At 40.5% G+C, this 27,450-nt stretch overlaps 3 non-coding genes and 3 pseudogenes across 6 annotated transcripts; all 6 read left to right on the forward strand.

Annotated features, from left to right (window-relative positions):
* The first annotated feature begins 231 nt into the window (after positions 1–231).
* Positions 232–6,495, forward strand: LOC113569165 (N-acylneuraminate cytidylyltransferase-like; annotated as a pseudogene). Its single transcript, XR_014123247.1, has 8 exons — positions 232–632; positions 753–896; positions 1,327–1,482; positions 1,774–1,907; positions 2,340–2,434; positions 2,611–2,782; positions 4,685–4,850; positions 5,320–6,495. The product of XR_014123247.1 is annotated as an N-acylneuraminate cytidylyltransferase-like (transcript).
* Positions 3,429–3,569, forward strand: LOC118241004 (U4 spliceosomal RNA). The gene has a single exon (XR_004775777.1). It is a non-coding gene; the product is annotated as a U4 spliceosomal RNA (small nuclear RNA).
* A 166-nt stretch (positions 6,496–6,661) lies between the features above and the next one.
* LOC145657509 (N-acylneuraminate cytidylyltransferase-like) lies at positions 6,662–12,996 on the forward strand (annotated as a pseudogene). Its single transcript, XR_014123248.1, has 8 exons — positions 6,662–7,272; positions 7,393–7,536; positions 7,976–8,131; positions 8,423–8,556; positions 8,856–8,944; positions 9,108–9,279; positions 11,186–11,351; positions 11,821–12,996. The product of XR_014123248.1 is annotated as an N-acylneuraminate cytidylyltransferase-like (transcript).
* On the forward strand, positions 9,927–10,067 carry LOC145657736 (U4 spliceosomal RNA). The gene has a single exon (XR_014123611.1). It is a non-coding gene; the product is annotated as a U4 spliceosomal RNA (small nuclear RNA).
* Positions 12,997–13,158: 162 nt separating the features above from the next.
* LOC145657510 (N-acylneuraminate cytidylyltransferase-like) lies at positions 13,159–26,405 on the forward strand (annotated as a pseudogene). Its single transcript, XR_014123249.1, has 7 exons — positions 13,159–13,773; positions 13,894–14,037; positions 14,477–14,632; positions 14,924–15,057; positions 15,363–15,451; positions 15,617–15,788; positions 23,071–26,405. The product of XR_014123249.1 is annotated as an N-acylneuraminate cytidylyltransferase-like (transcript).
* LOC145657737 (U4 spliceosomal RNA) lies at positions 16,436–16,576 on the forward strand. Its single transcript, XR_014123612.1, has one exon. It is a non-coding gene; the product is annotated as a U4 spliceosomal RNA (small nuclear RNA).
* Positions 26,406–27,450: the final 1,045 nt, after the last annotated feature.

Below are 27,450 nucleotides of genomic sequence, written 5' to 3' on the forward strand. Positions count from 1 at the left end.
CTTGATGCAATGCAGCTCAGTTCTCCAGAAGCACATTTGCATGGAAACCCATAAGGCAACCCATCTTTACAAGTTAACAGACAATTAACAGAACAATTAACAATTACAATAAACAGAAACCAAGTTATTGTCACGTTGTGATTTCCACTTAAATGAAAAACACTAAAAGATGGCGCAAAAGCTGATTGGTTAAATCAAATCAAATGTATTTATATAGCGCTGATGTATATAATGCTGATTCAAATCCCGCTGCAATTTGATCCCTGGACTTGAATTCATTTGGAACCCGTCTAGGAACTCCACTAGCATCAAGGTGTACTTCTCAATAAACCCTACTACCGCCTGCGTGTACCCGCTGACATCATCAGTAATGCGCCGGAAAATCTGTACACGTAGCCGTTGAAGGGAATGGCTATAATGAAGAGGAAAATTGTAGCTAGCGCTGATGAAGACAGAAATAATCAGTCAAAACGAGCCAAACTAGATATTACTAAGAAGAGACACGTAGCTGGGGTGATTCTCGCTCGTGGCGGCAGCAATGGAATTCCTCTGCAGAACATAAAATTGTTGGCGGGTGTTCCACTGATCGGATGGGTTATACGGGCAGCTATAGACTCTGATGTGTTTGACAGGTAATTCGTTAAATATAGTAATTTGCAAATTGCAACTCGTGGCAGTATGAATGTACGGATGACCGCCACCAAACCAGTTGTTCCTGTCTTGACGTGATGTTTCCCGGGACATTTCCACAGTCTGTGGGTATCCACTGACCACGATGAGATTGAGCGGGTGGCAAAGAAATGGGGGGCTCAAGTACACAGGAGGAGTGCAGAAGTGTCCAAAGATACAACAAGCTCCCTGGAAACTATTCCAAGAGTTTTGCCGAATGAACCCAGGCAAGTTATGTTGTTCTCTGCTGTTGATCAGATCAGAAGCTCGGAGCCATTAGTTTGGTGTTTAAAAGTGAATGGACTTCAAATCTGGCTCATTGTGCCATGCGTTTTGTATGTATCAGCTGCATACTTAATCAACCCCAATTCATTTTGCTGTTTAAATGAACACTTATTCATATAAACAGCTGCAGCAGAGTCTGCTTAACTGAGCTTTTTATTAGACACTTTCCTATCCTTCTCATATTTATTCATACCAACATTTGCATCCAATTCAGGTTTTTTTTTTTTTTTTTTACATACATAGTCATACAGTATGTAACATGTTCTATGTTATATCACATACTAATTATTTGTTATAATTCAATGACTATTATTTGACTTTGTCTAATCATAGTTTGTATTTCCCTTTTTACACTTCGCACCACTCCCTTAGAGGTGGACATCATCTGTAATATTCAGGCCACCTCTCCATGCCTCCACCCACACCACCTTATACAGGCAGTGGAGATGGTGACCAAACAAGGCTACGACTCTGTGTTCTCTGTCGATCGCAGACACCACTTCCGTTGGCAAGAGGTCACCAAAGGAGGTGTGTGAAAGATGCACCGATAAGCCTACATAGATGGATGTGTTTGAGGTATAAGTGGAATTCAGTCACATTGTGATGGAACTAAGTAGTTTACTTTCTTTGGCAAGGTCTCTAGGCTATGTTTCTGAAATGTATTGTGCATTTATGAGTCTTAAATGGAAAGCAAATCAAGTTCTGTGATCAGTGTTCTTGAACCGAAAGACCTCTTGGTTGAAGATTGTTCCAGCTCTTCTCAAGCCTACTGCACAGCTGTTTAATTGAAGTGTTTCCTGTCTCTTCTTTTTACTCAAGAGGGCACCGACACTAAGGCCCTGAACCTGAACCCAGCCAAGAGGCCCCATCACCAGGACTGGGCTGGGGAGCTCTGTGAAAATGGATCCTTTTACATCGCCACCAAAAAACTTATAGATGAAGGAGTCCTGCAGGTAAGCTGAGGTCCATGGTGTTCAAGATGCAGGCAGCAAATTAATCTAATCTCAGAATTTGTTTCTGTCTGAGCAGTTAGGCCACACACCTTAGGATAACACAGGGACACTGACAAGATTCAAACCAATCAGGCAGGGACAAACATTTATAACAATTGTTCAGATACTCACTTTTATCAAAGGTCTAGCAACATAACCATTAAGAAAAAACTCAGAACAAAAATCTGTTTGCAAGCCACAACGTAATGCCAGTCAGACGTTTCTGCCCACTCACCAGTGTCTACTGTTGATGACCTGAGCCTCCTTCTTATTAAAGAAAATTAGTTGTCCCAGAAGTTGTTAGTGGTTTATTTATATAATCTTTTATGGGCTGTATTTAAGATATTGAAAAGGGCATGCAGTGTGGTGATATGTGATGTTTGCCTTTTGTAGGGAGGGAAGATGGCCTATTTTGAGATGCCCGCAAAGTACAGCATTGATATTGACATTGACATAGATTGGCCTGTTGCAGAACAGAGGGTGCTCAGGTAAACCAGCAGGGTAAACCAGAAGAAGAGCACAGAACCATCTCCACAGTTCACTCTTTCTCGTCTTTTGCTCTCTTGGTGTTCAGGCAAGAATGGCCACAACCCTTAAGATCAGCATCCAGGGGTGTGTGTGTATGTTTGTGTGTGTGTGTGCGTGCACATTTGCCTCCATGCAGGTTTGGTTACTTCGGTAAGGACAAGCCGGAGTTGGTGCGGCTTCTCCTGTGTAATGTGTTGGGCTGTTTGACAGATAGGCAGATCTCTCTGTCTGCAAGTGGAGACGAGAGGGTGTCCGTTAACAGCAGAGATCTGGATGGTATCACCATGCTGCAGAGAGAAGGAACAGAGGTAGGTATTAATAGAGGTCATGCTAAGCTGATCTGTGATCAGGTTAATTAAACCACAGCTTTCTTTGTGTGTTTAGGGTAGGGCAGTGGAGACTTTTTAAAATCAAGACTGTGTGTTTTATATTTACATAGGGTCTGTAAATTTGAATCAAAACGGTCTTGACGAAGGCATTGGTAAAAATGCTGGGTGATTCTGTACTGCTGTATATTGGAACTGTAGGTTGTGAATTCACTTTTTCAGTCGCAAAAGAGCATGTATGTTTACAGGGTGTTCATGTTGGGCCTTCAACAATGTAATTTCTCCCCACCCGCTTTGGTGCAATCCACACCCCTTATGGTGATTGACAAAAGGTTCACACTAATTTAACCCCCCACCTCTACCATCATCCCCTTACCCTTACTCTGTTGTCCACTACCCATCATGCATTGTGTTCGTTCTTTCACTTTTTGTAACATTCGAAGTATTCGTGTTTTTACACAAAACATTGATCAAGAAGTGTTGATCATTGTTGATTATTTTATATGAAACTCTAATTTCAGCCTGCATGTCTAGTAGTTCTGGAGTTTTTGTTAAGGCAAATCAAAGAACCGTCAATGTGCATAGGGACCCTGTTACTCGGATGCTCGACCTCATGTGGTTTTAGGTTATTCTTGCGCAGTGGCAGTATCCTATCTTATGAGGTTTATCTGAGGTGCGATTATTGCTAACTGAAAACTTTACCCAATACCCTGCCGTGATGACTTGAGATATAGTCGGCACTGGCAATTTTTGACAGTCTCCCAGGAGGCTGATATAAATTGTCTGAAAGTAAGAAGCGTGTTTTCATCAGTTACGGTTATAGTAGTTTTGCAGTGTTTATATGCTATGGTGTCATTGGTATGAATGTCTAAACCTTTATATATAATCAAATTATTTTATTCTGGAAGAGACATGAGTTGTGGTTTCTTTGGGGACGTTACTGAAACGTCTATCTGAAGAGTACAAAACGGATGTAGGATAAACATTGCAGGAGGAAATAACAGCTGCCTGTCTTTCTGTTCCTGATCCCAGCTGCTCTCCTTGTTACAAGGATGAGTCTTAGAAAAATAATGATAATAATAAATAATTATATTCAATAATACTTAAACACAGATAATAGTTACTAGATGCAAATCTGTGGCTTCCACAATTCGTATTTGTTTTATTGACTTTTCATTTTTAGTTTGCTAGCTAGCTAAAGTTCTAAATCAGGTCATTGACACAGGCAGTCTAATTTTATAACTAAATATACATCACACAGCATAGCAAAAACATGCATAAAAGACGTCTACAGTTGATCATTTGATTTTTTTACACATGCAATTTTAAAAACGACCTTTGCTGTTGCTCATCTATTACATTGTTTAGTTTTGTAGTCTATTAAATAAGAAACGGTTAACAAGCTCTTAGAAAATAGCCATAAAGTATTATAAATAAACTGCCACCTGTAGGTCATTGTTACATCCTTTGAAAGAAGTTTTGCTCTGAGATATACTTCGTGTATGAAACAGTGTAACGATTGATCTGGGAACTTGACGCGCCAAACGTTACACTTTTGTACGCATCATTACATTTGTACCATGGTGCCATATTCGCTGTCATTGTATAAAGGATCTTCCTCCATCGCATTTAAAAAAATAGAGAGAAAATATTTTACACAGATCCATTTGGATTTCAAAGTATAATCCACATTTCTATAATCAGAGTACCTGACGCCTACAGTTACAGCTTCTTGTAGCATTACTTCTTTCTGTATAAAACTGTTTGATGTTTTATAGCAACCTATGACATAATGGAGCCTCACAGAACTTTTTGAAATCAGCATTTCAAATGTAACACTTGCTATCGTTTTGCATGTTTGTTTCTTCCACTCTGTCTTATCAGGTGATCCTGCTGACTTCCAGTGAGAACCCCACACTGGGGAGACTCACAGACAAGCTGTCCCAGAAAACGGGCTGTGTTCTGATGTCTCTGAATGAGCCGAAGCAGGTGGAGGTTGAGAAACTGATGAAGGAGAAGAAGCTAGAATGGAAAGAGGTGGCCTATATTGGTAAGTGATTTCTGTATACTTTTGCCTTTAGTTACCCTTCTAAATAATGATTATTTTGTGGTTTGTAGATCTCATACAGTGATTAGATTTTTTTTTTTGTTAAAATATTTTGTTAGAATGGTTAGAAATATAGCTGCAGCTAATCAGGAAAAGTTGTTTTGTGCCAGAAACTCATTCAGCTAAAAAAAATGCATAAATATTCGCCACCTGCTTTTCATTACTGAGCACAATATTCACTGAGGTTTCACAGTCCAGTGTTTACTGACATTTTTTTAGCATGATGACAAAAAACATTGAAAACCAAACCATTTTGATCTAAAAATAGCCAAGATTCTGATCCAATGCCAAACAAAATGGAATTCTCTCATTTCTCCAAATCATAAAGCAAAAATAATTTGCAAATCGGACATCGGCATGCACACTAGAATGAACAAGCCGGATCCCTCAGTGATTCTCTGCTGCACTACAGGTAACGATGTAACAGATGTGGATTGCTTGAACCTGGCTGGACTGAGCGCTGTGCCCCTGGACAACTCTGTGGTGACGCTCAATGCAGCAAAGTACCAGTGCCAGAGTGCAGCAGGCCATGGTGCGGTGCGGGAGTTCTGCGAGCACATTCTGCTGCTGAAGAAGATGCGCACCCTCCAGACAGCAGGGAATCCTTACTGCAAGAGCTTACCTTTCAAACAGAATGAGGACGTTTAAAGCAAAGACTCGGTAGGTTCGAATGTGACTGGAGTGTGCACTCTTAAACAGTGTTTAAGGCTTACTTTAAGCCTCACACTGATATCAACATGTTATGATTCAGTGTTCCAACTGTGTTCTCAAATGTACATTCAACACAAGAAACAACCTAGCCCATAAATTACCCATAATTCATAAACGTTCTGCAAGATTTTCTGATTTTCAGGGAAACAGATTTCCTCTCCACCACTACAGACTGCACTGAACTGTCACACTTTTGAATGAAAAAGTTGCTCTTGAATGAAAAGTCAGTTAAGAAACTGCAAGAACACTAGAATTTCTGGCTTTACCAGATGACGTTAGGTAGGGTGTATATTGATTGGTGTATAGCCAATCCTCGCGGATGAAATTGCCACAATTTTACACGGCATCATTTATCCAACAGATAAATAAGTTGTTTGTGGACGTCACAATTAAATGGATTCTGGTGTCCAGCAATTACATCCTGAGTATTTCGAACATTCATTTGTTACATTTTTTTAATGCTTAAATAATGGGCTTTGTAGACTTCCGTATAGCCTGGACAGATTTGTAAATGTATAAACACTGCTTCCTGGTGGTCAATCTCTGGTAATAAACGTTGCGACATGCTTTAGTTAAATTGAACAATCCTCTCGAATAAAATGCAGCAGGTTCCATTTATGTTTCAAAATGGAGTTATTGTTGATTATTACAACGGCTTTACTGCATGTGCTTGTTTTTTTATTTATTAAATAAAAGTCCCGTTGTAACATGTTGACGACGTTCCCGCTTCCCATTATGCCGTGCGATATACAGTTCTACAGTTTTAAGAAGCCGGTTTCATAAATGTATACTGTCTAAAAAATACAAAGTGAACCATGATTACCAAAAAGAAAACCTAACTAATACAGGTATAATAAATTTTGTCTTATAAATTGTGTCTTATTTCTCAGGAGGTCCTTTTTTTAACAGGGTCAGTTTAAAAAAAATAAAACACTGCATACTGTCACTGAAAATGAAAAAAAAAGTTTTACATTTCAATAACGTAAAACAAATGCACACGCAGTTTTACAAATTATACACGCTGTGTAAGAGAAAAGGTCAATTACGGAACACCGGAAGTGAAGCCGTTTTTGCGCGACGGCCACAATGTCAAAGGATATAAAAAACAATTGTTTTTAAAAAAAACTTCTTTCCATGAAATCAAATAGGTCTTGGATCTTAGACTATTAAACATTTATCTCGTCTGAAAAACACCAATTGGGGTTAGTAAAGCGCTTACATTTATTTACCATTATCTTAGATTGTCGATGTTTTGTACTGACGTGGCCGATAATACGCTACGCTAGTTGCTTTTAAACTGAATTAGTTTGAATTGCGCTTCATTTCTTGGACCTGTTCTCCGTAGCAGAATAGGTTTTAAGCCAGTTTTTACCATCACCGATTACTGAAGCTTTGTTTCTTTTGCGATCCCTTTATTTTCGTAGCCTTTGAAGAGAATGAATAGATTAAAGAGGAAAATTGTAGATAACGCTGCTGAAGGCAGTAGTAATCAGTCAACCAAACTAGATACTGTTAAGGAGAGACACGTAGCTGGGGTGATTCTCGCTCGTGGCGGCAGCAATGGAATTCCTCTGAAGAACATAAAATTGCTGGCGGGTGTTCCACTGATCGGATGGGTTATACGGGCAGCTATAGACTCTGATGTGTTTGACAGGTAATTCGTTAAATATAGTAATTTGCAAATTGCAACTCGTGGCAGTATGAATGTACGGATGACCACCACCAAACCAGTTGTTCCTGTCTTGACGTGATGTTTCCCGGGACATTTCCACAGCCTGTGGGTATTCACTGACCACGATGAGATTGAGCGGGTGGCAAAGAAATGGGGGGGCTCGAGTACACAGGAGGAGTGCAGAAGTGTCCAAAGATACAACCAGCTCCCTGGAAACTATTCAAGAGTTTTGCCGAATGAACCCAGGCGAGTTATGTTGTTCTCTGCTGTGGTCCGCTGTTGATCAGATCAGAAACTCAGAGCCATTAGTTTGGTGTTTAAAAGTGAATGGACTTCATATCTGGCTCATTGTGCCATGCATTTTGTAGGTATCAGCTGCATACTTAATCAACCCCTGTTCATTTTGCTGTTTAAATGAACACTTATTCATATAAACAGCTGCAGCAGAGTCTGCTTAACTGAGCTTTTTATTAGACACTTTCCTATCCTTCTCATATTTATTCATACCAACATTTGCATCCAATTCAGGTTTTTTTTTTTTTTTTTACATACATAGTCATACAGTATGTAACATGTTCTATGTTATATCACATACTAATTATTTGTTATAATTCAATGACTATTATTTGACTTTGTCTAATCATAGTTTGTATTTCCCTTTTTACACTTCGCACCACTCCCTTAGAGGTGGACATCATCTGTAATATTCAGGCCACCTCTCCATGCCTCCACCCACACCACCTTATACAGGCAGTGGAGATGGTGACCAAACAAGGCTACGACTCTGTGTTCTCTGTCGATCGCAGACACCACTTCCGTTGGCAAGAGGTCACCAAAGGAGGTGTGTGAAAGATGCACCGATAAGCCTACATAGATGGATGTGTTTGAGGTATAAGTGGAATTCAGTCACATTGGGATGGAACTAAGTAGTTTACTTTCTTTGGCAAGGTCTCTAGGCTATGTTTCTGAAATGTATTGTGCATTTATGAGTCTTAAATGGAAAGCAAATCAAGTTCTGTGATCAGTGTTCTTGAACCGAAAGACCTCTTGGTTGAAGATTGTTCCAGCTCTTCTCAAGCCTACTGCACAGCTGTTTAATTGAAGTGTTTCCTGTCTCTTCTTTTTACTCAAGAGGGCACCGACACTAAGGCCCTGAACCTGAACTCAGCCAAGAGGCCCCATCACCAGGACTGGGCTGGGGAGCTCTGTGAAAATGGATCCTTTTACATCGCCACCAAAAAACTTATAGATGAAGGAGTCCTGCAGGTGAGCTGAATTCCACAGTGTTCAAGCTGCAGGCAGCAAATTAATCTAATCTCAGAATTTAATTTAATTGTTACAAACATTTATAACAATTGTTCAGATACTCACTTTTATCACAGGTCTAATGCCAGTCAGAAGTTTCTGCCCACTCACCACTGTCTATTGATGATGACCTGAGCCTCCTTCTTATTGCAGAATATTAGTTGTCCCAGAAGTTGTTAGTGGTTTATTATATAATCTTTTATGAGCTTTATTTAAAATATTGAAAAGGGCATGAAGTGTGATCTGTTCGCCTTTTGTAGGGAGGGAAGATGGCCTATTTTGAGATGCCGGCAGAGTACAGCATTGATATTGACATAGATTGGCCTGTTGCAGAACAGAGGGTGCTCAGGTAAACCAGCAGAACAGCACAGAACCATCTCCACAGCTCACTCCTTCACGTCTTTTGCTCTCTTAGTGTTCGGGCAAGAATGGCCACTAGCCTTAAGATCAGCATCCAGGGGTGTGTGTGTATGTTTGTGTGTGTGTGTGCGTGCACATTTGCCTCCATGCAGGTTTGGTTACTTCGGTAAGGACAAGCCGGAGTTGGTGCGGCTTCTCCTTTGTAATGTGTTGGGCTGTTTGACAGATAGGCAGATCTCTCTGTCTGCAAGTGGAGACGAGAGGGTGTCCATTAACAGCAGAGATCTGGATGGTATCACCATGCTGCAGAGAGAAGGAACAGAGGTAGGTATTAATAGAGGTCATGCTAAGCTGATCTGTGATCAGGTTAATTAAACCACAGCTTTCTTTGTGTGTTTAGGGTAGGGCAGTGGAGACTTTTTAAAATCAAGACTGTGTGTTTTATATTTACATAGGGTCTGTAAATTTGAATCAAAACGGTCTTGACGAAGGCATTGGTAAAAATGCTGGGTGATTCTGTACTGCTGTATATTGGAACTGTAGGTTGTGAATTCACTTTTTCAGTCGCAAAAGAGCATGTATGTTTACAGGGTGTTCATGTTGGGCCTTCAACAATGTAATTTCTCCCCACCCGCTTTGGTGCAATCCACACCCCTTATGGTGATTGACCAAAAGGTTCACACTAATTTAACCCCCCACCTCTACCATCATCCCCTTACCCTTACTCTGTTGTCCACTACCCATCATGCATTGTGTTCGTTCTTTCACTTTTTGTAACATTCGAAGTATTTGTGTTTTTACACAAAACACTGATCAAGAAGTGTTGATCATTGTTGATTATTTTATATGAAACTCTAATTTCAGCCTGCATGTCTAGTAGTTCTGGAGTTTTTGTTAAGGCAAATCAAAGAACTGTCAACGTGCATAGGGACCCTGTTACTCAGATGCTCGAACTCCTAGGATGGTAGGTTATCTTTGCGCAGCGGCAGTATCGTAGCCTATGAGGTTTATCTGAGGCGTGATTATTGCTAGTTGAAAACTTTACCCAATACCCTGCTGTTGCAACTTGAGATATAGTTGGCACTGGCAATTTTTGGTGGTCTTCCAGGAGGTTGATGTTATTGTCTGAAAATAAGAAATGCGTTTTCATTGGTTAGAGTAGTTTTGCAATGTTTATATGGTATTGTGTCATTGGTATGAATGCCTGTATATAAAGGTTTAATCAAATTCTTTTATTCTGGAGGAGACATGAGTTATTGTTTCATTGGGGGCGTTACTGAAACGTCTACCTGAAAAGTACAAAACAGATGTAGGATAAACATTGCCGTAGGAAATAACAGCTGCCTATATTTCTGTTCCTAATCCCAGGTGCTCTCCTTGTTACAAGGACGAGTCTTGGGAAAATAATTTTAAAATGATGATGATGATAATTATATTCAATAATAATAATAAAACACAGATAATAGTTACTAGATGCAAAACTATGGTTTCTACAATTTGTATTTGTTTTATTGACTTTTCATTTTTAGTTTGCTAGCTAGCTAAAGTTCTAAATCAGGTCATTGACACAGGCAGTCTAATTTTATAACTAAATATACATCACACAGCATAGCAAAAACATGCATAAAAGACGTCTACAGTTGATCATTTGATTTTTTTACACATGCAATTTTAAAAACGACCTTTGCTGTTGCTCATCTATTACATTGTTTAGTTTTGTAGTCTATTAAATAAGAAACGGTTAACAAGCTCTTAGAAAATAGCCATAAAGTATTATAAATAAACTGCCACCTGTAGGTCATTGTTACATCCTTTGAAAGAAGTTTTGCTCTGAGATATACTTCGTGTATGAAACAGTGTAACGATTGATCTGGGAACTTGACGCGCCAAACGTTACACTTTTGTACGCATCATTACATTTGTACCATGGTGCCATATTCGCTGTCATTGTATAAAGGATCTTCCTCCATCGCATTTAAAAAAATAGAGAGAAAATATTTTACACAGATCCATTTGGATTTCAAAGTATAATCCACATTTCTATAATCAGAGTACCTGACGCCTACAGTTACAGCTTCTTGTAGCATTACTTCTTTCTGTATAAAACTGTTTGATGTTTTATAGCAACCTATGACATAATGGAGCCTCACAGAACTTTTTGAAATCAGCATTTCAAATGTAACACTTGCTATCGTTTTGCATGTTTGTTTCTTCCACTCTGTCTTATCAGGTGATCCTGCTGACTTCCAGTGAGAACCCCACACTGGGGAGACTCACAGACAAGCTGTCCCAGAAAACGGGCTGTGTTCTGATGTCTCTGAATGAGCCGAAGCAGGTGGAGGTTGAGAAACTGATGAAGGAGAAGAAGCTAGAATGGAAAGAGGTGGCCTATATTGGTAAGTGATTTCTGTATACTTTTGCCTTTAGTTACCCTTCTAAATAATGATTATTTTGTGGTTTGTAGATCTCATACAGTGATTAGATTTTTTTTTTTGTTAAAATATTTTGTTAGAATGGTTAGAAATATAGCTGCAGCTAATCAGGAAAAGTTGTTTTGTGCCAGAAACTCATTCAGCTAAAAAAAATGCATAAATATTCGCCACCTGCTTTTCATTACTGAGCACAATATTCACTGAGGTTTCACAGTCCAGTGTTTACTGACATTTTTTTAGCATGATGACAAAAAACATTGAAAACCAAACCATTTTGATCTAAAAATAGCCAAGATTCTGATCCAATGCCAAACAAAATGGAATTCTCTCATTTCTCCAAATCATAAAGCAAAAATAATTTGCAAATCGGACATCGGCATGCACACTAGAATGAACAAGCCGGATCCCTCAGTGATTCTCTGCTGCACTACAGGTAACGATGTAACAGATGTGGATTGCTTGAACCTGGCTGGACTGAGCGCTGTGCCCCTGGACAACTCTGTGGTGACGCTCAATGCAGCAAAGTACCAGTGCCAGAGTGCAGCAGGCCATGGTGCGGTGCGGGAGTTCTGCGAGCACATTCTGCTGCTGAAGAAGATGCGCACCCTCCAGACAGCAGGGAATCCTTACTGCAAGAGCTTACCTTTCAAACAGAATGAGGACGTTTAAAGCAAAGACTCGGTAGGTTCGAATGTGACTGGAGTGTGCACTCTTAAACAGTGTTTAAGGCTTACTTTAAGCCTCACACTGATATCAACATGTTATGATTCAGTGTTCCAACTGTGTTCTCAAATGTACATTCAACACAAGAAACAACCTAGCCCATAAATTACCCATAATTCATAAACGTTCTGCAAGATTTTCTGATTTTCAGGGAAACAGATTTCCTCTCCACCACTACAGACTGCACTGAACTGTCACACTTTTGAATGAAAAAGTTGCTCTTGAATGAAAAGTCAGTTAAGAAACTGCAAGAACACTAGAATTTCTGGCTTTACCAGATGACGTTAGGTAGGGTGTATATTGATTGGTGTATAGCCAATCCTCGCGGATGAAATTGCCACAATTTTACACGGCATCATTTATCCAACAGATAAATAAGTTGTTCGTGGACGTCACAATTAAATGGATTCTGGTGTCCAGCAATTACATCCTGAGTATTTCGAACATTCATTTGTTACATTTTTTTAATGCTTAAATAATGGGCTTTGTAGACTTCCGTATAGCCTGGACAGATTTGTAAATGTATAAACACTGCTTCCTGGTGGTCAATCTCTGGTAATAAACGTTGCGACATGCTTTAGTTAAATTGAACAATCCTCTCGAATAAAATGCAGCAGGTTCCATTTATGTTTCAAAATGGAGTTATTGTTGATTATTACAACGGCTTTACTGCATGTGCTTGTTTTTTTATTTATTAAATAAAAGTCCCGTTGTAACATGTTGACGACGTTCCCGCTTCCCATTATGCCGTGCGATATACAGTTCTACAGTTTTAAGAAGCCGGTTTCATAAATGTATACTGTCTAAAAAATACAAAGTGAACCATGATTACCAAAAAGAAAACCTAACTAATACAGGTATAATAAATTTTGTCTTATAAATTGTGTCTTATTTCTCAGGAGGTCCTTTTTTTAACAGGGTCAGTTTAAAAAAAATAAAACACTGCATACTGTCACTGAAAATGAAAAAAAAAGTTTTACATTTCAATAACGTAAAACAAATGCACACGCAGTTTTACAAATTATACACGCTGTGTAAGAGAAAAGGTCAATTACGGAACACCGGAAGTGAAGCCGTTTTTGCGCGACGGCCACAATGTCAAAGGATATAAAAAACAATTGTTTTTAAAAAAAACTTCTTTCCATGAAATCAAATAGGTCTTGGATCTTAGACTATTAAACATTTATCTCGTCTGAAAAACACCAATTGGGGTTAGTAAAGCGCTTACATTTATTTACCATTATCTTAGATTGTCGATGTTTTGTACTGACGTGGCCGATAATACGCTACGCTAGTTGCTTTTAAACTGAATTAGTTTGAATTGCGCTTCATTTCTTGGACCTGTTCTCTGTAGCAGAATAGGTTTTAAGCCAGTTTTTACCATCACCGATTACTGAAGCTTTGTTTCTTTTGCGATCCCTTTATTTTCGTAGCCTTTGAAGAGAATGAATAGATTAAAGAGGAAAATTGTAGATAACGCTGCTGAAGGCAGTAGTAATCAGTCAACCAAACTAGATACTGTTAAGGAGAGACACGTAGCTGGGGTGATTCTCGCTCGTGGCGGCAGCAATGGAATTCCTCTGAAGAACATAAAATTGCTGGCGGGTGTTCCACTGATCGGATGGGTTATACGGGCAGCTATAGACTCTGATGTGTTTGACAGGTAATTCGTTAAATATAGTAATTTGCAAATTGCAACTCGTGGCAGTATGAATGTACGGATGACCACCACCAAACCAGTTGTTCCTGTCTTGACGTGATGTTTCCCGGGACATTTCCACAGCCTGTGGGTATTCACTGACCACGATGAGATTGAGCGGGTGGCAAAGAAATGGGGGGGCTCGAGTACACAGGAGGAGTGCAGAAGTGTCCAAAGATACAACCAGCTCCCTGGAAACTATTCAAGAGTTTTGCCGAATGAACCCAGGCGAGTTATGTTGTTCTCTGCTGTGGTCCGCTGTTGATCAGATCAGAAACTCAGAGCCATTAGTTTGGTGTTTAAAAGTGAATGGACTTCATATCTGGCTCATTGTGCCATGCATTTTGTAGGTATCAGCTGCATACTTAATCAACCCCTGTTCATTTTGCTGTTTAAATGAACACTTATTCATATAAACAGCTGCAGCAGAGTCTGCTTAACTGAGCTTTTTATTAGACACTTTCCTATCCTTCTCATATTTATTCATACCAACATTTGCATCCAATTCAGGTTTGTTTTTTTTTTTTTACATACATAGTCATACAGTATGTAACATGTTCTATGTTATATCACATACTAATTATTTGTTATAATTCAATGACTATTATTTGACTTTGTCTAATCATAGTTTGTATTTCCCTTTTTACACTTCGCACCACTCCCTTAGAGGTGGACATCATCTGTAATATTCAGGCCACCTCTCCATGCCTCCACCCACACCACCTTATACAGGCAGTGGAGATGGTGACCAAACAAGGCTACGACTCTGTGTTCTCTGTCGATCGCAGACACCACTTCCGTTGGCAAGAGGTCACCAAAGGAGGTGTGTGAAAGATGCACCGATAAGCCTACATAGATGGATGTGTTTGAGGTATAAGTGGAATTCAGTCACATTGGGATGGAACTAAGTAGTTTACTTTCTTTGGCAAGGTCTCTAGGCTATGTTTCTGAAATGTATTGTGCATTTATGAGTCTTAAATGGAAAGCAAATCAAGTTCTGTGATCAGTGTTCTTGAACCGAAAGACCTCTTGGTTGAAGATTGTTCCAGCTCTTCTCAAGCCTACTGCACAGCTGTTTAATTGAAGTGTTTCCTGTCTCTTCTTTTTACTCAAGAGGGCACCGACACTAAGGCCCTGAACCTGAACCCAGCCAAGAGGCCCCATCACCAGGACTGGGCTGGGGAGCTCTGTGAAAATGGATCCTTTTACATCGCCACCAAAAAACTTATAGATGAAGGAGTCCTGCAGGTGAGCTGAATTCCACAGTGTTCAAGCTGCAGGCAGCAAATTAATCTAATCTCAGAATTTAATATTAATTTAATTGTTACAAACATTTATAACAATTGTTCAGATACTCACTTTTATCACAGGTCTAATGCCAGTCAGAAGTTTCTGCCCACTCACCACTGTCTATTGATGATGACCTGAGCCTCCTTCTTATTGCAGAATATTAGTTGTCCCAGAAGTTGTTAGTGGTTTATTATATAATCTTTTATGAGCTTTATTTAAAATATTGAAAAGGGCATGAAGTGTGATCTGTTCGCCTTTTGTAGGGAGGGAAGATGGCCTATTTTGAGATGCCGGCAGAGTACAGCATTGATATTGACATAGATTGGCCTGTTGCAGAACAGAGGGTGCTCAGGTAAACCAGCAGAACAGCACAGAACCATCTCCACAGCTCACTCCTTCACGTCTTTTGCTCTCTTAGTGTTCGGGCAAGAATGGCCACTAGCCTTAAGATCAGCATCCAGGGGTGTGTGTGTATGTTTGTGTGTGTGTGTGTGCGTGCACATTTGCCTCCATGCAGGTTTGGTTACTTCGGTAAGGACAAGCCGGAGTTGGTGCGGCTTCTCCTTTGTAATGTGTTGGGCTGTTTGACAGATAGGCAGATCTCTCTGTCTGCAAGTGGAGACGAGAGGGTGTCCATTAACAGCAGAGATCTGGATGGTATCACCATGCTGCAGAGAGAAGGAACAGAGGTAGGTATTAATAGAGGTCATGCTAAGCTGATCTGTGATCAGGTTAATTAAACCACAGCTTTCTTTGTGTGTTTAGGGTAGGGCAGTGGAGACTTTTTAAAATCAAGACTGTGTGTTTTATATTTACATAGGGTCTGTAAATTTGAATCAAAACGGTCTTGACGAAGGCATTGGTAAAAATGCTGGGTGATTCTGTACTGCTGTATATTGGAACTGTAGGTTGTGAATTCACTTTTTCAGTCGCAAAAGAGCATGTATGTTTACAGGGTGTTCATGTTGGGCCTTCAACAATGTAATTTCTCCCCACCCGCTTTGGTGCAATCCACACCCCTTATGGTGATTGACCAAAAGGTTCACACTAATTTAACCCCCCACCTCTACCATCATCCCCTTACCCTTACTCTGTTGTCCACTACCCATCATGCATTGTGTTCGTTCTTTCACTTTTTGTAACATTCGAAGTATTTGTGTTTTTACACAAAACACTGATCAAGAAGTGTTGATCATTGTTGATTATTTTATATGAAACTCTAATTTCAGCCTGCATGTCTAGTAGTTCTGGAGTTTTTGTTAAGGCAAATCAAAGAACTGTCAACGTGCATAGGGACCCTGTTACTCAGATGCTCGAACTCCTAGGATGGTAGGTTATCTTTGCGCAGCGGCAGTATCGTAGCCTATGAGGTTTATCTGAGGCGTGATTATTGCTAGTTGAAAACTTTACCCAATACCCTGCTGTTGCAACTTGAGATATAGTTGGCACTGGCAATTTTTGGTGGTCTTCCAGGAGGTTGATGTTATTGTCTGAAAATAAGAAATGCGTTTTCATTGGTTAGAGTAGTTTTGCAATGTTTATATGGTATTGTGTCATTGGTATGAATGCCTGTATATAAAGGTTTAATCAAATTCTTTTATTCTGGAGGAGACATGAGTTATTGTTTCATTGGGGGCGTTACTGAAACGTCTACCTGAAAAGTACAAAACAGATGTAGGATAAACATTGCCGTAGGAAATAACAGCTGCCTATATTTCTGTTCCTAATCCCAGGTGCTCTCCTTGTTACAAGGACGAGTCTTGGGAAAATAATTTTAAAATGATGATGATGATAATTATATTCAATAATAATAATAAAACACAGATAATAGTTACTAGATGCAAAACTATGGTTTCTACAATTTGTATTTGTTTTATTGATTTTCCTTTTTTAGTTCGCTAACTAGCTAAAGTTCTAGATCAGGTCGTTGATGTAGGCAGTCTAATTTTATAACTATTCTAAATGGAGTTTGGCAGGAATATGCCTAAATATACATCACACAACACAGCAAAAGCCTCTATAAAAGCTGTCTACAGTTAATCATTTGATTTTTGTACACGTGCGATTTTAAAAAGAACCTTTGCTCATGTCACATCGTTTAGTTTTGTAGTCTCTTAAATAAGACATGCTTAACAAGCTCTTAGAAAATAGCCATAAAGTATTATAAATAAACTACCACCTGTGGGACATTGTTACATCCTTTGAAAGAAGTTTTGCTCTGAGTTATACTTCGTGTATGAAACAGTGTAACGATTGATCTGGGAACTTGACGTGCCAAATGTTACGCTTGTGTATGCATCATTACATTTTTACCATGGTGCCATATTCACTGTCATTGTATAAAGGATCTTCCTCCATCGCATTTAAAAAAAAAAAAAAAATAGAGAGAAAATATTTTACACAGATCCATTTGGATTTCAAAGTGTAATCCACATTTCTAGAGTCAGAGTACCTGACGCCTACAGTTACAGCTTCTTGTAGCATTACTTCTTTCTGTATAAAACTGGTTGATGTTTTATAGCAACCTATGACATAATGGAGCCTCACAGAACTTTTTGAAATCAGTATTTCAAATGTAACACTTGCTATCGTTTTGCATGTTTCAGAGAGATAGTATGTCATTTTTATTCAGGAACCCAATGAATTCAATTCCATTTGTAGCTTAGCGATGCTTCTTTTGCTAAATAGGAGAGCTTTTGTTCAGTACTGTGGATTATCATGATACCATTTATTGCTTGGAAATTCTTTTAGCATTTATATAACCTATTATTTTTTGAAGTGTTGAAAATGTATATTCCATGACATGTATTTTTTCCTCTTTCTCCCAGAGATGGGTAATTAGTTAATTAAAGGTCAGTGTAAGAATTTTGGTTAAGACCCAGAAGTAGGATCAATACAGTTGGAGGTGCTCCTACTCATTGAAGTCTGGCTCATGGTTTGTGTGACAAAACCAATTAAAGAGGATCAATAGGGCCTTATGAGACCCTGTGCGTTGTTCGTAGGTGCACCTAGTGATTGACATGCTGGCAGCAGCAGCCTAGCTCCTGCTGGCTCCTGTCACCTTATTAGAGCCCCCCGCCCCCGGCTTTCTGCCACTCTCCCTCAGTAAACACAGCCGTCAGATCCCCAGCCTGCCATGGGGCCACAGGTGGGCTTGGTAGGACTGGATTTGCTTCATAAAATTCTCAGCAGACATGTTTTATGAGATATTTTAATCTGGAAGCATAACAAACTCCTGTTTCTCTGGTTTTGTGGCCAGCATTTTTAGAGTTCCTTGATACTATAACTGTAACTGCACAGCATTAAGAGAATTGTACTTGCCATGTCACAATGCCTATGAGTTCATTAGTGCAAAATCAGTTAATCACTCAGTCAGCTTTTGGAATACATGATAATGGGAGGGGATGTGGAGGGCAATCCATCGGCCCAGACAGTGTTGGAAGACACATGCTTGCATCGGTGCTGAGGGACCAGTTTACTGACAGTGAAGGAGTGCAGCTACTGAGCTACTACAATTGTCCATTAGAGACGAGGTGGGAGTGGCTCGCACTCATCTAGGATGGCAACAGAGCTGAGCATAGCGCTACCTTGTGGGCAAGAAAGTCAATGTCAAAAGGCCCAGTCAATGTCAAAAGTACAGAAATTATCTTATCTGAATTTAAAAATGACCATTTTATTTTTAATGCATATGTATTAAGAATGACCCATGTTCAATGTATAGAAACATAATATATCTTCATTACCCTTCACACATCACATTTTCATAACACCACCACTTTTTACTCTCACATAAACCTCACACAAGCTTAGAGTGTTTAAAACAAACATAGCAAATAAAACAGCTATCCTTCCTAAAAGAAACTAAAGTGAACATTAAATCCTATGCAACATACTGTGTGAAGTGGAAGTGGAAAAATTAGACATTTAAAAAACACTGAATCATAACATGTTGATATCAGTGTCTTTCTTTGGTGATGTCTGATTAGTCCCAGATTAAGAAACATTTGATTTTTTTAAATTATATTTTTCATAAACTACCAATTATAGTACAACTGGGCCAAATTCAATTCTGTCAAGGAATGCTCCTCCCTCTACGAGTCACGTGGTACGGCCCGCTGCATGTAGGGGGGATTCACGGTTGTCTAAATTGTAAGTACGCCCCCCTGGGATAACACACACCTGCACAGGATTTGGTGTTAAGTGTTTTGTCTGTATTTAAACCCCTGTCAGCGTGTGATAGTGTGACCCTGAGTACTTTGGTACGAGGGCTGGTCCTGTGACTTACGCTGCCCCCATTGTCCCCCAAGAGGGACACGGGAGTGCGGAGCAGAGCATGCCGTTGGCCGCCGCCGGACACACTTCTCCGCGGCGGTGTGCCGCGACCAGGTCCGGTTCGGCCAAGCCCTCGGCCCCGCAGGGGGAGGAAAGCGCAGTGATACTCGACCTGGTGGCAAGCATCGAAGTCAGGGCGGGATATAAGCTCTGTGAGGATTCAGGAATAATAAGGAATTTGGTTATTGAAGGGTCTGAGAGAGATTTTTATATAATAGGACTGGATCAGAAAAAGGCCTTTGATTATATTTCTAGAGACTACTTATGGTGTACATTGGAACATTATGGTTTCCCAGAGAGGTTTGTAAATATGATTAAATTATTGTATAGTAAATCAAAAGTACAAATTAATGTTAATGGTGTGTTAACTGAAGAATTTGAAATACATAGAGGGGTTAAACAAGGATGCCCATTGAGTGCTGCATAAAAAAATTTAATAAAATTTAAAAAAAGTAAGCTCTTGCAGTGAGGATTCCCTGCTGTCTGGAGGGTGCGCATCTTCTTCAGCAGCAGAATGTGCTCACAGAATTCCCGCACCACACCATGGCCTGCTGCACTCTGGCACTGGTACTTTGCTGCATTGAGCGCCATCACAGAGGTGTCCAGGGGCACAGCCCTCAGTCCAGCCAGGTTCAAGCAATCTACATCTGTTGCATCGTTACCTATAGTGCAGCAGAGAAACTCTGAGGAATCTGACTTGTTCATTGCAGTGTGCATGCTGATGTCCGAATTGAAAATTATTTTGCTTTATGATTTGGAGAAATGAGAGAATTCTATTTTGTTTGGCATTGTAGGCATTGGGCAAGAAAGTTATTGTACATAAGCATACATTGTTTAAGACTTGATGAGTCTTATGACAACCCTTTTTGGCTTTTGCAGGAGCTTACTGTCATAAAGACTTTTCTTTGCCCTCCCAGACTCATACAATATGTTCTATATGTGACTCAATTCATCAAAGTCACACACACAAAAAGAGCTGTGGTGCATTGGTGGCTTTAAGCTGCAGCTGCTTCCCAAAGGGTCAGAGAACCATGATTTTCACAGCTGACATGTTCATACATCATCCACATGGGAGGTTTATTAGATGCTGACAGCAAACAGAAGACAGCACATGGATATTTTAATACCTTTGGGTTTAGCTCTGCTTTCTGGTGCCTGTGATAACAGCAAATGGGTCACACTCCTGCAAAGAAAAATCCACTAGTTCTGAGATGAGTGTGAACATTCACACAGTCTTTGCAAGTAAGAACATAATGCCTTGTGTTTTGTACAAGTCCTACCATGGTAAAGTGTGATCAAGCATATTTAACCGTACCAGTTTAAACTGAGCTGACAACACTGAGATACTACTTCTGGTTTAAGTAAAACCACACTTGCATGCATCAAACTATTAGGAGTTCATCAGTCTCAGAATAGTGTTAAAGGACCCAGGAAAGGGGTGAAGTGCAGGTGCGCACATCCAAAAAGGAACGGCAGTGTGGTGACACAGGCAGTCACCCCCTAAAGGAGAGAGGGGGGTGTGATGGGGATCGTCAGCTCAGGGAGGTGAAATGGGTGCTCTGGCTGCTATGCCAGAGAGCTGGCTCTTTGGAGCAGTTGTTGGGGCACATGTTTACCACCTGTAGGACCAGGGTTTAAGAGCTGGATCAGCTCATTCTTACTTGTTCCCTTCAGCTGTAATAAAAGGTTTGTCATATGTAGTAAGGACATTTTTCATTCTTAGGTGGACACAGTTAAAGTTTGGTTTCCCTTCCTGCTTTTAAAGCTCCCTTCATCATTGTCAGCCACACTATCAACCTTGAAATGCACAATTTCAATTCATTACATGAATCTGATATGTCAGCTATCAAAAATGTTTGTTGTAAACTGACTTGCTCTATAAAACAAGCCAATAGTTCTTGTTAATTTCAACAAATTGAGATGACTCTTTAGACTTCAAAGTGTTTGGGGGTAGCGAGGTAACACCAAAAGTCAAATATATTCAAGCAACAAATCACAATCCCCTGAGATAACTTATGGTGATTTTGCTACCATACTAATTCCTGAATATTGAGGAGGGTGGAGCTGTGTAAAATGTGAATTAAAAATTCAAATGAATGCAAAGCAATCACACTTTTCTTAGTTCCATTAATGAGACCATTCCCTCTGCGACTTCTGATAGCTCCTAAACCATTGTAGTTCAATAATTGTGCACAAAAGATGCTTGAAATTTAGAGTGAGTCAGTCAAAGCTTTGATCACTTCTGAGCTGCTTTTGTGTTTTTGTCACTGTCCTTATATGGAAGCGAGATGCCCAGAATACTTTTTCTATAAGGGGCATGACCTAATGTCTTGCAGGCTGAGGTCCGGTTGTTTGGGAACTGTGGGGTGGAGGGGGAGTATTGGAGAAGATTACTGGCTTCAGTAAAAGCCATTAGCAAGTATCTGAAAAGGCTTTCAAAAAAGGAAGTTGAAACCCAGGTTCATGGCTATACAGAGAGGGAGGACTTTGGCTAGACAGAGAGGAATAGATAAGGGAGATTAGGGTAGGTGTCTGGTTGCGCAGTGTAATCGGACAACTTTCTTTGTCGATCTTTCAGAGAGGACAAAAGAAACACAGTCCATCAGGGTGGTGTTTACAGGGTGGTGTTTGTCAGTCAAAAAGAGCACAAGTAGTTCCTCATGTCCAGCTTGAAGGTACAGAATAAATTTTAGAATACATAGGAAAGAGCAGATTTTGGCAAAATGCAGGATGACTGCCTATTAAAATTTTATAAACACTATAGAGGTATTGACTAGAATTAGTAATACATAATATTATGCCCCTATTCACTTTTTATTATATTAGACCCAGAATACTTTCCTAGGTAAACAGGAAGACTTACAGTGTGGATGGGAGCCATCAGAGAATGTTTTCAAATATTCAGGAGTGTTTCTCTTCTATGCCTTCCTTAAAATCCTTCCATTTATTATAAACAAACCATTACTTTAAAAAAAAAATCTTGTAAATCATCTCTGGGCCCAGAACAGTGCAGTCAGTACAGTTGATCATTTATCACTCCGAATTTAACCTTTCTCCAAGTTCCAGAAGCATCTCCCTCTTCCCTCACTCATCATCATTCATGTCTGTTTCTTGGAAAATGCCATTTACTAAACACCCTATAACCTTTTCCTGCCTGCTCTCCCATAATTGCCAAAAGAATTAGAAATGGACTGGATCAATAGTGAGGAGAGATAACAAATTCCCTACATCGTTAATAGGTACATGAAGTAACTCAGCTACCTCCTTTGTAACCTTTGAAGTAATGAAAGAAAATGGAAGGTGATGCCTTTTAACATTTTTTCATTGGCTATTTACACTAGTTTGTCGGTTACAAACAATCCACTGTATTCCACAATTTACAGTGACTATTCTGTTCAGTTCTACTATTACAAACACTAGGAACCACTTATCCCCGCACTGCCACGTCTACCTCTTCGCACAGACATCTCCAATCTGGTTCGCCAGAGTACTAAGTACGCACCTAAATGCTATTCTCATTACTGCCCCCCTATTTAAGCTCCCCTCCCTCGCACTCACTTTGTGAGCTATTGCCAACTCCATTTTGCATACCAAGCATTCCAGATACTTCCTGGTTTTCGAATCCTGTCTGTGTTTCAGACCTCGTCTCCTTCCTGACCCCTGGATGCCTTCCGGACACTTCGTGATTACGAGTACCTGCCTGACTCCTCTAACCTGTCGTGTTTCATCAATAAAACTGCTTGCATTTCAATCCGCTCCCTCATGTGTGTATACAATCATAAAATCTACATATATAATATGTACAATCCTATTACATTAAATGGCTTCTCCTCTTAACTGCTGCAAAGCTCTTGAGTGAAGTCAGACCACAGGACTAATACTGTGGCAAAAATATTCACAGACTAATTTCAGAACAGTGATGCTTAAGTGCTATCCTTGTGATCTACTGCCCTGCAGAGTTTACCTAATCTACCTAACCTAATCTAGCACAACTGGCACTACTAGTAAGGACCCAGTGAAGGCCATGATTAATTGGATAAAGTTTAGGCTTGGAACTATACTCTGCAGGGTGGTAGATCACCAGGACGAGATTTAGGCACCCTTGAGTTAGAACATCTCTTTAGCACCACCTACTTGACAAAAACATTTGTGGTCATCTTTTATTTTACTCATGATAAATTACAATATCTCAGTTCCACATCTTATCAGAAGTGCCTTCTATTTTCTTTTATACATTGCCCTCAGGTGCTCACCTACTCAGCTAGCTCTGGAGGTCAGAGCATGTTTACTCTGTGGAAGACCCAGGTTTGAGGCTGGGTGTGGTTGCTGCCCTCAGCCTTTGTCACAAATGGTGTCAGAAATGGGATGGTCTGGTGTGAACCCCTGGTGAGGGGCATGCATGGTCCCCTTGAATGAAGGGTGGAGGTGTGAGGGACACATGGAAGGTGTGAAGTGCACAGGTATGCTCCCTGAAGGAGTGGGCAGTGAGATGGAGTGTGATGGTCAGCCAGAAGTTAAATGTGTGTTCTGTCTGCTATAACAAAGTCATATGCTATGCTAGTAGTCATAGCATACACTTGCTACCTGGAAGACCTGGGTGTGGTTGCTATCCTCAACCTTTTTTTGTGTTTATGAAATTTCTATATGAGAACTATTTGTTATAGTGTTTTAACTGACATTTTAGGAATAAAAATATTGTAATTCACATAAAATGAAACTAACAACCTTCCAAGCTGTGATGAATTTATAAAAAAGTTCAATGTTGACATTAGACACTGTATAAGAATAAAATGAACTTTTAGTTGCAAATGCAAATGTTTTTGTAATTGCCCGTGTGCCGCAGGGCAAGGAGCAGGACGCACTGACTTCCTCGTTGTGGACAGATGTTTATTAACAAAACAATAATGGTAAACATAACAGCATTCATGTATAACATGCAGGGTGAAACGGAGTAACACTCAACAGCGACTGTGATGGAGGGAGAGCTGTGATGGAGGAGCTGTGATACACACAAAGACGTTTATAGACACAGAAGACAACATAGCTCTAAGGCCATCGAGGGATCAAACACTGACAATACTAACGTTTACATTAACGTTTACATATACACTCACATTAACAACACAACGGGGAGCAGATGTGAAACACATGGGGGCATGGCCACACACACACACACACCCACACACACAAGGGTAGACGTTTGGGGGGAGGGGCTGTACCGTGACAGAGCCCCTCCCCGATGGCGAGACTCCCGGCGCGGCAGCCTATCAGGCTACGGCTCCGAATCCTACGCCGAATGCCGAAGCCGGAGGACCGAGCGAACCATCATGGGCCAGTGCGAGCAGGACAGTGGGGGGAAGGACAGAGACAGAACAATAACAGACACAGGGACAAACACACTGATGGGCACAGGCACAGACACAAATGGAGACAAAGCGATGGATACATTAAATGTGACTGGGACTGACACAGTGACCGGGACAGGTACATGCATGTAATTAAACAATGAGTTATGAATAAGTCCGGGGAAGCTGGCAGGAGCCCCAGCCTGTCCCCGAGTCATCAGCTGGCTCGGAGTCTCACTCTGCTGTGGGGGATCACCTTTTGCTGAGCTGGGTGGCGACGGCTTCTCTGGCTTTGGGGCATATGCCTTAGGAGGCGCACCAGTGGTTTTGCCTGTCTCTGGGGCGGGCACTGGTGACGCCTCCTTTTTGTCTTTTTGAGGCTTGCGTGCAAGCATGTGAGCCCTGGGGCTGTGTGCCCCAGGTGAGGGAGTGTCTTCAGACGATGATGGCACCGCCTCTTTGTGAGTCACGCGGGGCTTGCTGATTCGAGTTCGATGTGCTTTGGGCGGAACCTTGGGCACTGGAGGCTCGTCGCTCTCTGACTCTGCTGACCATGTGTCCATCACAGATGGGGAATCCTCATGGAGGGCCTCCATTACGGGATTCTCCAAATGGTCGACCTCTGAGTCTGACCGGACGCTGATGTCCTGACACTCCTCACTCTGCTCTGGTCGCCATCATACCTGTTACGGTACTCCGCCGAGTACAACCCCGTACTACTCTCAGGGCCCCCCAAAAATTTCCCAGGAACACTCTCCCCTGTTGTACCGGTGTGGAGAGTTCCCAAAAACATGGGGGATTTCCCCACAAGGGCTGGGGAGGAACGATTACATGCCTTCTTCCCCTTCTTCTTCTTGCTCCTCTTTCCTGGCATCCTTCAGCGGTCAGTGTTTCTGTGACGGGGGGAGGCTTAGCAGGATGCAAAGAGGAGCCATGATACACACAATGACGTTTATTTATAGACACAGAAGACAACATAGCTCTAAGGCCATCGGGGAATCAAACACTGACAATACTAATGTTTACAGTAAGGACTTATTTACGCTCACATTAACAACACAATGAGGAGCAGCTCTGAAATACATGGGGGCGTGGCCACAAGCACACACACATACACACACACAAGGGTAGATGTTTGGGAGGAGGGGCCATACTGTGACAGTGACTATGTACATCACAAACAGACGACTATGAGTACGACTAAAGACGTAACAAAGACAGACGAAGAGGCACATACCAACAGTGGATTAAATACATACAGACATCACAACAATAAACCATGTGCAGGTGTGTGCTGACAACAGGGGCATGGTTACAAATGAGACGGTCAATGATCTCCCACTGTATGTGGCGGGATATACCATGTTATCAGGGGGAAGGGGAGCGTTCCGTGACAATTTTTAACTATTTAGATCACATCTAATCCTAGCTTTGTATATGAATTTGTAATAAGATTGAATTCTTTAAAGTGAACCATACTTTTTTATTTGACTAATGTTGAAAATGTGTTCTTATATTGTAATTACTATTGTACTATTACTATCTTGTGCTTTTTTGTGTATTAATACTATGGTTCTGATTGATTATGTGACAATGTTACTATTGTTTAATAAATAGTAACTAAGTAAATGTTTTGATGTTTTTCTCATTTAAAAAAATACATCATTTTGAATATTATACCGGTTAGACATAAACACATTTTGTGCAGGTATTTATATGTTGATTAGTTTATACACTCGCTGGATAGAAAAAAACGTACACAATAACTTTAAATCACTGTCACAATAACTGTCCCTGCATACACTTTTTACATGTATTAAAATTTTAGACAAATTGTGTCATTTTTAACATATATTTTCTTAGAGTGTACTTCTCCACAAGCTGTTATACCAGCATTGTGCATGAGGTATATTAGTAGTTATGTAAAAACGTAACTTACACAACAGGTCTGACTGTTGTCAAGAAGAGGGAGTCACATGCTGTCTATTCAAATATGTTTATTGCTCAGGAATATTTGTCCTTTCTGCAGTCTCATATTTACACATGGCTTCTTCCTGGACTTCGACAATTAAATACTACAAATAATTTGTTATTTTAAAGGATGGGACTGTAAAAGAGTCTCCCAGAATTCAACATATGTTGTGTGGTACTCTAGGGAGCTAAGTGACTTTCCATGATATCTCCACGATGTCACTGTTGTAAAATCATAATCTGAAGTGTCACACCCCGTTTCCCTAGCAACCGAGTTACTTCCGGGTTTTTGTCAGTCTCCATAGTTCCGTGTCTCCTCCCCTTTGTCTAGAGCTGTTCCGAGTTTGCCCCTTATTGCATTCCTATGTAAACCCAGTTTCTGCGTCTCTTGTTTGTCGCTCATTGTTTCTGGTTAGATCACATTTGTCTTCGCTCGTATGTGTTTAATATATTCCCGTTTGATCTCGCCCGTCGTTTCTATGCACTTTCTCCCCGCGCTCCCTGTTTAGTTACCACCGCTGTCTATGTTGCTTTCCTTGTTTAGTTTTTTATTGTTCCCTGTGTTGTTGGTGGTCATTAATAAGCAACCCAGTTCTGTGTATTCCCCTTTAGTTCTAGTTATATTTCTCATTATTCTCCGTTAGTCTACCAGTTCACGTACTCAACTTGTTAGCCTGTTTTATGTTAACCTGTCCGTTCTGTG

Source organism: Electrophorus electricus, chromosome 4 (assembly GCF_041902795.1).
Source record: "Electrophorus electricus isolate QZ-2024a chromosome 4, ASM4190279v1, whole genome shotgun sequence".
In the NCBI taxonomy this organism is placed as follows: domain Eukaryota; kingdom Metazoa; phylum Chordata; class Actinopteri; order Gymnotiformes; family Gymnotidae; genus Electrophorus; species Electrophorus electricus.